The sequence below is a fragment of the Pelobates fuscus genome, chromosome 5 (genome assembly GCF_036172605.1).
Source record: "Pelobates fuscus isolate aPelFus1 chromosome 5, aPelFus1.pri, whole genome shotgun sequence".
NCBI classification, from domain to species: domain Eukaryota; kingdom Metazoa; phylum Chordata; class Amphibia; order Anura; family Pelobatidae; genus Pelobates; species Pelobates fuscus.
In genome coordinates, this window is record NC_086321.1 from 289,864,069 (window position 1) to 289,878,047 (window position 13,979).

A 13,979-nucleotide genomic window follows, 5' to 3' on the forward strand; every position below is an offset into this window, starting at 1 on the left:
ACTGTATTTTTGTGGTCTGCGTGCCATTCGCCTAATAATGTGCACGCAGACCTGAGCTATCTGGGGATATGTTACATGTCTGTGTTTAATGTATAAAAAGTAACTTTGTGTATTTTAAAGTGTTTTACTGTCTTTGTGTAACCATGTGCTCAATGGAGTCTGCCTCTATCCCTGGATAATTAGATTACTTCCCCACATTGTCTCCAGGATAGAGGCCTCTGTGAAACCTGTGTGAGCCAGATTTTGCCATGCTGCCCGGGGTTTTAAAATATATTTTACTAACTTTTGAACCCCTGGTCTGATTCATGCCATTTTTTTTTTTCAATGTATACTTTTTATTGATTTTGTCAGATCAAAAACAGGAAATAACAGAAAAAAGAAAAAAGGATAGGGATAGAGGTACATCCAAATTGTTAGGTAATGCAATCTTTGACATGGATTTTACATCTTTGAGTAGAAGGATATAAGACACATACAATCACGGTGAGTAATACTGTCAATAATATTGGCTTTAACATTGCACATTTTAAAGGTTATCATATCTTCATTGCCTATATACAATGATTAATACTGTCAATAATATTGGCTTTAACATTACACATTTTAAAGGTTGTCATATCTTCATTGCCTATGTACAAAACACTTCTGCTTGCCCATGTTACAGGTTGCATGGATGTGAGCGATCTCGTCTAAAATTATGTACATACTAGTATGTATGAACGGTTTGACATAAGATACATAAAGATACGCTATGGTTGTGCAGATTCGCCAGGAGGCAGAGTGTCTTGATTCTGTAAATGCCTACTAACTACTTGGATGTTTGCTTAAGGTAGCGTTCTGTACGCCCAGTCCATGGTACGTATGGAGAGGAGAGGGGGAAACCTGGAAGGAGTGGGGGGGTAATGCAAGAATAACATAGAGGTAGTTGGACCAGACCTTTAGTGTATATGGACGTTTGGAATAGCTGCAGCCACTACTCATTAGGCCTATGAGATGTGCAAACGTTATGTCTGCTCACTTAGTGTAGGAACCATAGAAAGACTCCCAGTTATACCAGTTAGTGTTGAATTTGGTTGCGTTGCCTTTTGTGGCCCATACCTTTTCATGGTTGTACGTGGAGTCAACATTAGATAGCACTTCTAAAATATCTGGGCAATGGGTGCTTTTCCAGTGTGCTGCGATGCGGGTCTTCGCGGCCACCAAAATATTGAGTACCGCATCCCTTGCTGGGATGTTATACAGGTTGGGTATTAGGTGTAGAATATAGTTGCTCGGTGTGAGAGGGAGTGAGAGCTTGCATAGCATGAATATCGACTTCTGTACGGATTGCCAGAATGCTTGTAAGTAGGTGCATTCCCAAAAGATGTGTTCTAGGGAGCCTACTTCTTTGTTGCATCTCCAACATAGTGGGGATAAAGTAGTATAAATTTTGTGTAGTCTGGATGGGACCATATACCAGCGCATGAGAATTTTAAAATAGGCTTCCCATAGCGTGACACAATTGGAGGATTGTTTAGTGAATTTAATAGCCATTTCCCATTCCTCCACCGTATATTCCATTCCTAGATTGTTTTCCCATTTAAGCATATATGGCAATTTGTTTGATGCCTTAGGGTCTGCCTGTGCTATATAACATGTTGAGAGAAATTTCCACGATGGGTGGAACTTCGTTGTGGTGAGCCATTTTTGTCCTAGCTTACTAAATGATAGGGGGTTCATATATGATATCGATTTGGATATCAGAATATGTTTGACTCTTAGATATAGGAAAATGTCCCGAGAGGGTAATTTGAACGAAGCCTGCAGCTCTGGAAAGGGGCGAATACCATTTTTAGTGAACATATGATGGACGTGTGTGATACCCAGATCTGACCACCTTTGTGTGGGCAGATCAGGAGAGAACTGCGAGAGGGTTGAGAGAGGTGCAAGGTATAGTAGCTCTTCGGAAGGCCAGACTGATTTGTTCCAGGTTTTCCAAGAGTTTATCAGGAAGTTTGTGGCTGGTAGTGTGGCAGCTCGTGGGAGGGAGGATGAGGACCATAACACATTCACCAGGGAAGGGGTTTGGCTACACGCTGATTCGAGATTGATCCATAGGGGATTTGTCCTGCCCGTCAGTATGTCTAGGCTTTGTGCCAGTGTCGTTGCTCTGTAGTAGTGTTGGATGTTTGGTATACTGAGGCCTCCCTGAGTTAATGGGCGCCACATCGATTGGAAAGATACTCTTGGGGGCTTTTTCTTCCAAATATGGGCATTGATGGCAGATTGAAAACGTTTGATGAGTTTATTAGGGAGAGCAATTGGAAGTGTTCTAAAGAGATATATAATATGGGGTAGGATCATCATTTTTACAGAGTTGATTTTCCCAAGCCATGACATATGAAGTTTATCCCAAGAGCTCATCTGTTTAGACAATGCGGATAATACCTTTTCATGGTTTTCCTTAACTATGAGTGAATTTGAAAGGGTAATTCTAACTCCGAGGTAGGATAGTGACGTGGTTTTCCAATCGAATGGATAATTATTTTTCAAGGTGCCTACTAGTTGTGACTGTAAGTTAATAGGAAGTATTTGGGTCTTACTAATATTATTCTTGTAATAAGATATAGAGCCGTAGGATGATAAGACCTCGGTTAGTCTTGGGATTGAGTTATTGGGGTTTGCCAGAAAAACTATGATATCATCTGCAAATAATGCGATTTTCTTTTCTCCTGCAGGAGTGGACAGCCCGGGAAGTGTTGGGTCTAGTTTGATATGTTGTACCAGAGGTTCCAGGCAGAGAATGAAGATCAGGGGCGACAGGGGGCACCCCTGCCTCGTACCGTTGGTGATACAAAAACCTCTGGATGTGAACCCCGTATTGAAGACTTTAGCAGAGGGTGAGGAGTAAAGGGCTAATATAGTTTTTATGAAAGCCTTTGAGAGTCCAAAGGCTGACAGTGTTGCTTCCATATAATCCCAATTCAGGCGATCAAATGCCTTTTCGGCATCCAAGGCCATGAGCACCCCACTCTGTTTGCTATCGTTTGCCCAGTCTACCATGTCCATACAGTATCTGGTGTTATCGCCCACTTGCTTTCCTTGTACAAATCCGGCTTGTTCCTCTGAGACTAGGTTGGGTATAAGGGGCTTGAGCCTGTTCGCAATTAGCTTTGCATACAGCTTCACATCCGCATTTAGCAGAGAAATGGGTCTTAGATTACTGCAAAGTGTTGGGGGCTTATTTGGTTTTGGTAGCGTTATTATGTAAGCCTCCAGCATTTCCCGAGGGAACACGCCAGAGTTTTTGATTGTGTTAAACAGCTTAGTTATGTGAGGAGTAATTTGGGGCATCAGTTTTATATAGTAGTAATTAGAGAGTCCGTCCGGACCAGGAGCTTTGTGTTTGGGAATAGATCTTATGGCCTGAGTTATTTCATCCTCTGTGAACGGGGCGTCCAAAATTATATTTTGTTCTCTCGTGGTTTGTGGTAGTTTGATGTGCGAAAGATATGCAGATATCTCCAAGTTATTGGGTACATGAGTTGTTTTGTTGTTTTTAAGATTATATAACTCTTCATAGAAGAAGGCCAGTTCGTCTACAATGTTATGGGGGTTGTATATTTTAACGCCATTTTTGGAGGTGATATATGGTATTTTGGTTTGTAGATAATTAGATTTTAGTTGGTTAGCTAGTAGTTTACCTGCCTTATTACCCATATGATAGAATCTTTGCTTGGTTTTCATCACCTGTTTTGTATACTGTTGAGTTTGAATTTTCTGAATGTTTTTTTGTATTTTAGTAATTTGGGTCGATACAGCTTTAGAGGGGGCTCGTTTGTTGGATTGCTCTAAATTATCCAGTTCCTGCCGTAATGCTGTATCCATAGCCTGGCGTCGCTTTTTAGTGGCGGAGCCTAGTTTAATAAATTCACCTCTAATCACTGCCTTGTGGGCTAGCCATTGGGTTTCGACGGAGGTGTCGTCGGTTGTGTTGAGGGCGAAATAATGGGATAATGTGGAGGTTATCTTTTGCAGGTTTATGGGGTCATCTAATAGGGATTCATTTAGTCTCCATTTACCCCGGCCTGTCGTGGGGTAAGGTACTTTGAGTGTGATGGTGATTGGGGCATGGTCCGACCATGTTCTTTGTCCCATTGATTGATCTAAAAGGTGGGGTAGAGTTGCTTTATCTACAAGGCACATATCGATCCTCGAATATGTCGTATGTACTCGTGAAAAATATGTGAAGTCAGACATTGAGGGGAAGAGACTTCTCCATGTGTCATATAAATCCTGACAATGTAATAAATTGGAAAAGAGTTTTGCATTATGGGTGGTCAGTTTGTTGGGTGGTTTATTGTTTTTACGTTTTATATCAAGTGATGGGTTGAGGATGCAGTTGCAGTCGCCACATATAAAAATGTGACCTTGTGCCATGCGTTTTATTTTTTTAATTGTTTTATTCAGGAAAGAAAACTGCGCCTCATTAGGGGCATATATTGAGGCTACTGTCAGTGATATGCCATTTAAGTCACCTACTAGGATAATCGCTCTGCCTGTCTTATCTGCAAATTGTTTGTGTACCGTGAATATCCAGTCTTTATGGAAAATTATCGCTACTCCTTTAGATTTGTTCGGGGCGTTGGCGTAGTACGCTATGGGATATTTTGTTGATCGGATTTGGGAGGGTTTTTTCAAGCTAAAATGGGTTTCTTGGACGCATACAATTGCTGCATCGGAGTCATGCATAGTGTTCATGAGTTGCCTTCTTTTAAAGGGGCTGTTTAATCCTCTTGCGTTAATCGAGAGGACTTTCATTGTATTTGGCGTCATGGGTGAATGTTACGAAGGGCATTGCTACAGGGGAACCATTTAATCCATATAAGTAGTCTGTTTGACCCCCTGGCAGTTATCACAAGGAATCTTAACGGCATTGTATAAGCTAGCCTAATGGCGGTTTGGGCCCACCTCCTATGTAGTTTGATTTGTGCATTTTTAACGTCTGGTCCTACGGGAAAGGGGGAGATACGGGTAAAAAAGAAAAAAGAAGAATAGTACGAACAAAAGTATTTACACTCATCTTCCTGGAATGGAAGAAACACAATGATCATCCTTGGGTGGGAGCTAGAATCTCCTCCCAGGGTGACAGAGGGAGGCTGAGAGCACCTCCCGACCTGAAATGATAACATAACAACATTGCATATCAAATAATACACGAGAAATAAACATAAGTAAGGAATTAAACACCATCTAGCTATGGTTACCGCGAATGGGTCAAGGTGTTATACCTGGTAACCATTCATATAGCTTTTAGAGGTAGGGTGTGTTAACATGGCAGTAACCACTTAAGCCTGCATGTACTCTGTTTACGTGATACCGACCGTGTCAGGGACTTTAGTGGGACGAGAATTAACTTGGACGTATAACCATTTTCAGAGGCTTTACATTTAAATTCTCTGTTGGTTTTAACTCAGAGAAGGTAACTAAATTTGCAGCAAGTTAACGTGGTATATAAGTAAAAGGTTGGCTAGCATCAGACTGCTAGAGACTGGTATATATACGGGAAAATAAACGGTTAAACGTAAACATTTTTGAGGAGACACCGTATAGGGTGTACGCTACATATGGCAAAATACTAAGCAGACAGTTCTGTATATAAAGTATGGTCATCGTAATTAAATGTATACCAGGGCGACCTTCATGTCAAGACGATCAGCAAAAGAGTTCAGGGAACCTTGGTTGGAGATCTTGCCATTTGCCAATCTCCTTGAATTCTTCGGGGAGATGCTGGTTCGGCCGCAGCTTGATGATTGGGAGAGCCACTCCAGAGGCCCCACGTGGTGATCATCTTCATGCCTTCCGCTGAATTGTTCGCAATATAGTTTCTGCCTTGTCGCCAGATAATCAACTTAGTGGGATATCCCCATCTGTACATCACCTTGTTGTTACGAAGGGTTTTAGTGACTGTGATAAATTCTTTCCGTTTTTCCATCGTGGCCGCCGAAAGATCTGCAAATAGTGCGACCTGCTGATGTGGCTCAGGAAGCGTTTGAAGTTTTCTTGCCGCCATCAGTAAAGATTCTTTGTGCGCATAGTAGTGGAATCTTACTATAACGTCCCTCGGGACCTCGGCAGGCAGGCGTGAGGGTCTCGGTAGTCTGTGCATGCGGTCGTATGCCCATGCAGAGTCGGGCAGGCTTGGGACTAAGGCTTGACATATAGAAAGTACATGTGCTGGAAGAGCATCTTGGGGGATGTCGTCCGGAATGCCACGAAACCGTACGTTTTGCCTCCTCGACCTATCCTCCATATCGGCAAGCTTAGTTTTAAGAAATGTATTTTCTTCCGACAATTTCTGAAGTTTGTCAACTACCTCATTGTGGGCCCCACACAGTTCGTCGGTTTTATTTTCCAGGTGGCTTGTCCTGTCGCCAATGCTGGTAATTTCCTTTCTCAGGTCCCCGTTAATGCGGTGGAAATCAGCAGTGATCGTTGCTCTGAGCTCTTGCAGCATCCTATGCAGACTGCGTTCTGTTATGGGAGCTTCAGAGTACTTAGAGGAGCTGGTTTCATAGTCGGACTGTCCATCTGAAAAGTTAGAGGCCTCGTCGCCATCTTGGATTTCTCTGCGCCGACCAGATTTTTTTTGTTTGGCTGTCTCGGACAGCTTAATTTGCTTCGAAGGAGACATTAAGTAATCCTGTCCCTTCTGGTATAGGTAGATCACGGTGTTAGGGTGCTTTAGTTGTTAGTCGCTATATAAAAGTCGCTTTTTGGTCGGGAAGACGGCGGAGCTCCTATGCCATGCGACTGCTCACACCGGAAGCTGGGCACGCCCCCCTTCATGCCATTTTTTAATATGTTGTTCCCCTGAATGGATTAATTGTGGATATGTATTTTGATGTGAAGTTACCGAGTATGTGTGGAAACTGTATTTTTACTGTATGTAATAATTATGTTAATTGCTTATCTGAGGTGAGGGGATGTGTGGGTTGTACTGTTGCTTGATTGGTTGTTTTATGCCTCCCCCTGGGTGTGTCCTGTATGTGCACAACTGTAATAAAAAGCAGGCTGGGTGTTCCAGGCCTGAGACCACTGCCTGACCCTCAACACGGAGCCTTGTCTCGTTCTTGGGGGGGATTCACTGTATGCTGTTGGAGATTGATTGCTAGGAGTGTAAGCTGATGTCTGCTTTTCCTGTTCGTCTGCTAGCAGCTATTCGTGAGGTTCCAGTGTGGAGTGCTATTTTGTATCCAGTTCGGGAGTTTGGTGTTCTGCAGTAGCTGTGCCTGTCTCTCAGAAAGGGGCATATATGTCTAAATGGATTTTAACCCCTTGTCTGCTGAAACGGTCCGTTACACCCGCTGCCTTTGTTCGTCTGAAAAAAAGATGGCCGCGGTTTTCTCAGCGACGTGGGGTTCGGTAGTACGAACGCTGGCTGCACTCATAGAGGGTTTAATTGAAACAGGCTTTGAAGTTTAATGAGCCAGGGGTGGTCTTTGTTCAGTAGTTACATCTACCGAATGGATAATGAAGAAATATTGAATAAAAAGGGGAATTTCTTCACACTGCTCCCCTATAAGTCCATAGGTCGGCATACCCGCCTAGACCCTGTCGGGTTGGCTTGGGGATGTCCGAGAAAGGTATTTTAACAGTCCAGTTCGGTCTGTCGGGACAGACCATCCGCATTACCGTTTTGTTTGCCCGGCCGGTATTGCATTGTAAAGTTGTAGGGCTGAAGGGCTAGGCTCCACCGTAATAGCCTGCGGTTGTCACCAGCTACCCGGTAGAGCCACACAAGGGGGTTGTGGTTGGTCATAAGGGTAAATGGCCATCCATACAGATAGGGCTGAAGTTTCTTGAGTGCCCAAACGAAGGCTAGGCACTCTTTCTCCACGGTGGCATAGCTGACCTCGATGGGCAAACGTTTACGGCTGAGGTATGCCACCGGGTGTTCCATGCCGTCGTCCCTCACTTGACTCAACATGGCTCCCAACCCAAACATGGAGGCATCTGTGTGGACAAGAAATTGTTTAGTGTGGTTGGGTGCTGCCAACACAGGAGCGTCACTAAATGCCGCTTTAAGTTTCTGGAAAGCGTCCGCGCACTCTGGGGTCCAGGTTACCTGTTTTGGTAGGGCCTTTTTGGTAAGGTCGGTGAGGGGTTTGGCCAGGGCGCTATACTCTGGGACAAATTTTCGGTAGTAACTGGCCGTCCCTAGAAAGGCTAATACCTGAGTTTTGGTACGGGGTTGGGGCCAATTAGCTATGGCCTCTACTTTAGTCGGCTCTGGACGCTGCCGACCGGAACCTACCCTGTGGCCGAGATACGGTACCTTGGCCATGCCTACATGGCATTTGTCAGGTTTCAATGTGAGAACTGCGAGACGAATTTGTTTGAGTACCCTGGACACGTGACCCAGGTGATCTTTCCATGTGCGGCTATAGACGGCAATATCATCTAGATACGCACATGCGAAGTCCTGGAACCCCTCCAAGAGCCTATCGCCCATCCTCTGAAAAGTAGCTGGGGCATTCTTCATCCCAAAGGGCATAACCTTGAACTGGTATAGCCCAAATGGAGTGACGAATGCTGACTTGGGGATGGCCGCAGGCTCCAAGGGGATCTGCCAATACCCCTTGCACAAGTCCAGGGTAGTCAATTAATTCCCCCCAGCCATACGGTCAAATAGCTCATCTATTCTGGGCATGGGGTAGGTGTCAGTTATGGTGCGATCGTTGAGCCTCCGATAGTCTACACAGAAGCGCGTGGTGCCGTTGCGCTTCGGTACTAGTACTACCGGTGAAGCCCAAGGACTTTGTGAGGGTTCTATAACCCCTAACTTGAGCATCTATCTTATTTCGGTGAGCATATTTTCACATACTGCCTCAGGGATACGATATGGCTGCTGCCGTAACGGCGTTTCTCCCTGGGTTTCTACATGGTGTACCGCAGCGGAGGTATAGCCTGGTATGGCCAAAAACATTCCTTGGTATCCCTGAAGCAGTTGAGATGCCTCACCTTTCTCTAAGTGGTTTAGGTTCTGACCCAAGCTTACTTGGTCAATAGTACATGGGGAGGTGTCTAATAAATCAGGGAGGGGCAGTCCCTCACTATCTTCAGAAGAGGGAGCACATACTGTGCCCACATCTTCCGTTCTCTCGAAATAGGGCTTGACCATATTTACATGAAAAGCTTTGGTCAGCCTTTCCTTCTTAGCGGGTCTCAGGGCCAACACTTTCTGCCCTATGTCTAGTACCCTATCCCTGGCTCCCCTATCGTACCACTTCTTCTGGCATTCCTGGGCCGCCCGTAGGTTCTCCCGAAAAGATTCGGTGAGAGCCCCTAAGCGGTCCTGGAACTCCAGAACATACTGGACGATAGGTACCCCCCTCATCTGTGTTGCCCTCCCAGTGCTCCCGCATGAGATCCAGTGGGCCCCGGACTTTTCTCCCGAACAGGAGTTCGAAGGGGGAAAACCCAGTGGATGCCTGGGGCACTTCACGGTAGGCAAACAGAAGATGGGGAAGATACCTTTCCCAATTCCTGTGGGACTCTGCGAAGGTCTTTAGCATCTGTTTGAGCGTGCCATTGAAACGTTCACAGAGACCATTTGTCTGGGGATGATAGGGGGCGCTAAATAGGGGTTTCACTCCACAGCTCTGCCACAATTGCTGTGTCAGGATTGCCGTGAACTGAGTCCCCCGATCGGACAAGATCTCCTGGGGAAAACCTACCCGGGAAAATATTTTAACTAGGGCCTCCGCCACGGCCTCTGCCTCTATGTTTGTGAGGGCTACTGCTTCTGGGTATCTAGTGGCGTAGTCCACTACAGTGAGAATTAACTTTTTGCCGGACTGGCTGGGTCGGCTGAGGGGTCCTATTAAGTCCACCGCTACTCCGTGAAACGGCTCTTCTATAATGGGTAAAGGGTGGAGTTTGGCTTTCTGGTGGTCACCCCTTTTCCCTATCTTTTGACATATGTCACACGTCCTACAATAATATTTAAGATCTTGCGTGACCCTAGGCCAGAAGAACGTTTGGGTCAACCGGTCCCTTGTCTTTTTAACCCCTAGATGTCCTGCTAGGGGAATGTCATGACTGAGTTTTAATAACTCAGCCCGAAACCTACGGGGTACTATTAGCTGTCTTTTAGTGCCCTGCGTGGCCCCGAGTCCCACCCCTCCTGTCACTCGATACAGTAATCCCTTATACCACTCAAACCTTTCGTGAGTGCTGTCCCCCTGGGTAACATCTACTGCCTTTCTATACCCTTCTAGTGTGGGGTCTGCTCTCTGCTCCTGTTCAAAACCCTGTGGCGTATCCCAGAAAGTGGAAGGGGGGTCGGGTAAAGGGGGTATTTCAACTCCTACCTGGTTTTCCTCAGAGTGCAGCGGTGCTTCCAGTCTGGCTTGAGCTTGGGTGGTAACCGGGTATGCTTCTGAAGTGGTGTCCCGTGATAGTTGGGAGGTTAAACAGCCTACATCATTTCCCAGTAAGACTTCTGCTGGCAGTTCCTGCATAGTGCCAACCTCCAACTGTTTGGATCCAGAACCCCAGTCCACAAGGACACTGGCTGTAGGTAACGTTTGTATGGCACCCCCAGCTACCCTTATAGCTACTGTGCGACCGGCGCGAGTTTGGGCCTTGACCGTGTGTGGTTGTACCACGGTTAGAGTGGCCCCAGAGTCTCTCATAGCTCATGCCCCCACGCCATCCACTGTAATCCATTGACGGTGATGGTCTCGGTTGTCGCCTCTCGCTTGCACTGGATTAACCTCATGTAACACACTCCACTGCTCTTCTTGGTTAGGGATGTAGGTCATACTTTCCTGCTGGACACAATGAACAGCTGCCCTGGGTTGTTGTGGTGGTTGTCTTTCCCAGCTTCCCCTGTTCAAATGAGGGCACTGGTTTTTGTAATGTCCTGGTTGCTTACAATAATGGCACACTGCAGGGGGTCGAGGTGTTACTGCTGGGCCTGGTGGCGGGTTGCTTATGGAGCCCCTAGGGGGGTGCATATGTTGCTGGAGCCGGGTAGTTGGGCTTAAAAGTTGGTCTGCTCACCCCCTGTTCCCTCCTCCTGTTGTCCTGGTATTCATCTGCGAGTCTGGTGGCTTCCTCCACAGTTTTTCACAGGCTTTTTGTCTTTTACCCAATCTTTTATATATTCTGCAGTGTGATTAAAAAATTGCTCCAATAGCAGGAGCTGTAAGGCATCCTCCTGGGTAGTTGCTTGGCAGCCCTGCATCCAATTACGGGCTGCCCTGTGTAGCCAAAAAGCCCATTCAGTGTGTGAATCTCTCCCTGTCTTCCAAAGTTCCCGAAACTTTTTCCGGTATGCCTCAGAGGTTACAGCATACCTGGCCAACAAAATGTATTTTATCTTGTCATAATTATGTATGTCCCCATCAGGTACTGCTCACAACGCCTCTGCTGCTCTTCCTGACAACTTGCTGCTAAGTACTGCAGCCCATTTTGTGGAGTCTAATCCCTCCAGCGCACATTGACGTTCAAAGTCTTGCAAATAACTGTCAATTTCCATTTCATTGTCATTACAAGTTTTAAACGCTGCATAATTTACCTTCTTTGGTAGGTCACTGGTACTTCCCGGGAAGTGTAGCAAATCCCCCTGTGAAAACCATCCGGGACTTCATACTCCTGCCAGTAATGGACCCTAATATGCCCAATGGAACTCTGTTGCACCAGGGACGAGACTTTCCTTTACCCTTTTTGGACTCACACTACAGGATGCCAATGACATGCCAGGACGTTGACCCAAGAGAGAGTTTTGCGGTAACGCTAGGTTTTCTGATTACACTGGGAGTGCACTGTGGGCCGCAGGGGGTACGGCTGGGAGATGATGGGACTAGCAGGGTATGGGGTGCTCTCCCCTGTCGGTCGCCATGACCAGAATATGGTGGACCGGCAGGGGAGCACTTACCACGGTGAGGGGACATGCCTCTCCTTTTGATAACTAGCCTGGCCTTAACCTCCAACTTTCTGCCACGGGGGTACACGACAAGTCCCATTGGTGACGGCGCCATGCCCGAGAAATGTAATATCCCGATCACACAATCAAGACACAGAGAATCCCCCTGACTAGACTACACTACACTAACACGACAGAGCCTGGACCAAATTGTGCCAAGTCGACAGCCTATACACTCACTGATAGGTCCAACACGAGAAGGGCTTACTGATTCTCTCTACAAACAGTGCTGTGCCCTCCCAAACAGACATAAGTGTTAACCTGCCAAAACCCACCAGTATCGTGGTGTATATAGAACACCACGATACTCTGAAACCTCACCGACAGATAATTTAGTCACCTACCTCAGTTCCAAAGTTTACCACAGACAATTAACAAAACAGGGTCCCCATAACCAGTCTGTCTTATTGCCGCTAAGATTTTATTGACACCATACACTTACATAGCACGTTTACTCTTTATGCCATGTCATGTTTGTCACACCTGTCAAAATTATGCTTGCAACAGCTGTTGTGGCTGAGCAAGCCCATTGTTATTTTATGCACAATTAAAATCAAAATAAAGAATTGAAAAAAAAAAAAGTACCACAACAGAAAAGCATAGTCTTAAATTAGAGGGCAAAGGTTTAAAAATAATTTTAGGAAGTATTACTTTACTGAGAGGGTAGTGGATGCATGGAAAAACCTTCTAGCTAAAGTGGCAGAGGTTAACACAGTGAATGAGTTTAACCCCTTAAGGACCAAACTTCTGGAATAAAAGGGAATCATGACGTGTCAGACACGTCATGTGTCCTTAAGGGGTTAAGCATGCGTGGGATAGGCATAAAGCTATCCTAACTATAAGATAAGGCCAGGGACTAATGAAAGCATTAGGCAAATTGGGCAGACTAGATGGGCCGAATGGTTCTTATCTGCCGTCACTTTCTATGTTTCTATAAGGACAGTAGAAGTTATTTAAATACTAAAATCAAGCAATCAGTACTTCCAACTGATTTCCAGGATGATTGCTTTGGAACTTTACCCTATGGCAGTATTATATAGTGTAACCTACACATAAGAGAGCCATTATCTTCCATACTGATACCGGATGAAACTGACGGAAGCCAAGCACAGAGAGATGGACACAGGTTTCTTCAGGAAGGAAGAGATTCTTTATTCGATTCAACGAACGGGACTCAGAGGGACTAATGTCACCAAAATACAACAAGATCTGAGCCCCGGACAATAGTGTAGGCTCCTTATATAGGCATGTAACTCCCCCCATAATAAGCTCCACCCACACATACTCTTACCCAATCAATCGAACAAGAACTAACTTCCTGTTTGACCACATGGCTTGCCCAGCACAATGGAGGAGGGGAATACTATATCCTGTATTCTCGCACATGCTCCGTACACTACTGATTGTATCTTTGCCACGTGCAACCAACCGACCGATACACCAGTATATGCACGTACACATGCCACGTGGTAATCTCGGCCTACTAAATTTATTTTTACCGAGATTCCACCACAATACCACTTCTGGGTTTGACAGACAGCATGAATGCATGCACGCGCCATAGTGACCTAGAAGACTAGCATCAATGATTTGTGTATTTGTGCATGCAAATCTGGTGGTAATACATACATTCCTATAGGTTCACAGTGATGCCACTATGATTCTTCCCATGTTGTCATGTGTTTCTTCATACTGCCTTGTCAATGGGTTTCCTAATACTGCCTGCATTCTGATCTGAGACAACTATATAAACCAAAGTTAGGAGTAACAGTCACTTTTTAGATTTGATACCTAACCTAATGATTGCTGCCTGTTCCTCTGCCGGATTTTCTATTATTTCTGATGTCTCATCCTGCACTGTCATGTTTTCTCATGTAGTGTTGTTATAAAGGATACATGCATCCTGTTACTGGATTAAGGCTCCAGGCACAGGGCTTGTGCGATGTTTACTTGTGTTTTCAGACACCTCTCCCTAGAGATATGACTTTTGTTTTCACAGCAGTCT